At 39.8% G+C, this 1,973-nt stretch overlaps 1 protein-coding gene across 1 annotated transcript in view; it reads left to right on the forward strand.

Annotated features, from left to right (window-relative positions):
- LOC107101607 (protein disulfide-isomerase A5-like) overlaps positions 1 to 1,973 on the forward strand; it is a gene marked incomplete at its 5' end in the record, with an annotated part of 57,769 nt that overhangs the window by 49,490 nt on the left and 6,306 nt on the right. The gene's annotated exons all lie outside the window — the stretch shown is intronic.

The raw sequence follows: 1,973 nt of genomic DNA on the forward strand, positions 1-1,973 counted from the left end.
AAGGTGGGGTACACCCTGGACAGGGCGCCAGTCCATCGTAGGGAAACCAATTAACCTAACAGTCATGTTTTTGGACTGTGGGAGGAAGCCGGTGTACCCGGAGAGAACCCGTGCAGGCTCAGGGAGAACATGCAAACTACATGCAGAAAGACCCCGGACCGGGAATCAAACCCGGAACCTTTTTGCTGCAAGGCAGCAGTGCTACCCACTGCTGCACTGAGCAGCCTGTCGTGCTAAAGCGACTTAAATTATGGTTTATTTTATGTCTTTATTTATTCTTATGAACTTTGCATAGAGCAGGTTTCTATGCTCTGCCATTGTGAAGGCCTCCTACCACAGCTGGGCTTTTCAGCTGAAGGATACAAAAAACTGATGACTGTAAAATTGTGTCTACTTTGTAAGTCACTTTGGATAAAAGCATCTGCTACTGTAAATGCATGAACATAAAAACAAAGGAGCCAGTCTCTCACAGTAACTCAGATATGCGAGTTCTCCCCCTTTGTCACTATCTTCGTCTTGCGTACAAAAGAACTGAGCTAAGCGGATACTTTGCTTTTATCTGATGCAAGATTAAATTAATAAACCTGACTGAGCGATCCTCATTACAACAGTGCTTTTATAAACTAATTTTGCGTCGACAGCAGTAAATCTTTTACAGCAATGGATGTTTAGATCAATGCAGTATCTCTAAAGAGGACTTTGTTTTATGTATTTGTTACCAATAACTTTGTTTCATCACATCTGTCCTGTACAGAAAAAAGAAGTTAAAAGTTTGATAAGGTTTGAGCATCAAATCAATCAGTTCAATAGGCTGTGATGTTGTTCGATGGACTCATTCAGACATTGTTATTAAATTTCCCTGCTATATTAAAAAAAACAAGTAATCACTTATTCAGCTATGTCTATTTCCAGAAGCACAAAGAATTCTTGATTAGATTCAACTAAAAAAATCTGATTTACTCTTTTTATGTTTGTCTGCTCCACGTATTTTCCACAGTAGAAGCACTTGGACTATAGAAAAGTTGTTAAATTTCCCTAAACCAATCACGGAAGAAGTTGTAGTTTCTGTCTGTATGATTAAAACAAAAAAAAATGCAGGAGTGTGTTAGACCCAGATAGCACTTCAGGAGGCGCCTTCCATAACTAAGCTACAATTCCATAAAATAAGAATAATGTATAATGTAACGTTGACATCGGTTGTCACCTACCTAATACAGTATGTTCAATCTGATTGTTTTGCCAAAATCATGACGACATGAATAAGTGTTTACAAGCAAGCTTTTTGAAATAAGGATCAACAAAACCCACCACTCTCTTTTTGGCTATGTTCACACTGCAGCCTAAAGTGACCCCAAATCCAATTTTTTTTGGCCCATATGTGACCTGGATCTGATCTTTTCATGGCAGTCTGAACAACACAGATCCGATTTTTTCCAATGTGACCCAGGCCAAATCTGTGAGCTGTGTCTGAACGGCCAGGTCGCATTCATCCGACCTGATCGCAATTAATACCCAACAAAGGTCACTCTTCTGGGTCTTGCTATGAAGAAGCGGCAAGAAAAACAACAAAAACATGGCGGACAATGATGCGGAGAGCAGTATTTATGTCAAACCATCTTGAAAAGATTGTATTTTTATTGTTGGGAAAGATCGCTAGATGCGCTCCGGCACTACCATCCATGTTTACTTCCGTAAACACAGAGCACGCTGGCCTGTCATGTCATTGCGTCCTCTACTGCGCATTCGGGACACTTGCGTTGTATGACTGCAGTTCACACAGGAGATCACATAAAAGTTGCATATAGTTGGAAATGTGAACGGCAACGCAAAAAAAAATTCAGATTTCACAAAAAATTGAAAATTGAGCATCAAGGCCTGCAGTGTGAACATAGCCTTTGATTAAATCAGATCAAAGGGCAGAAATAGATGATGTAACTTTCTATCTGCCTTTATTTCATACATCCATCTAAACA

This window comes from Cyprinodon variegatus, unplaced genomic scaffold (assembly GCF_000732505.1).
Source record: "Cyprinodon variegatus isolate N-32 unplaced genomic scaffold, C_variegatus-1.0 Scaffold1122, whole genome shotgun sequence".
NCBI lineage: Eukaryota > Metazoa > Chordata > Actinopteri > Cyprinodontiformes > Cyprinodontidae > Cyprinodon > Cyprinodon variegatus.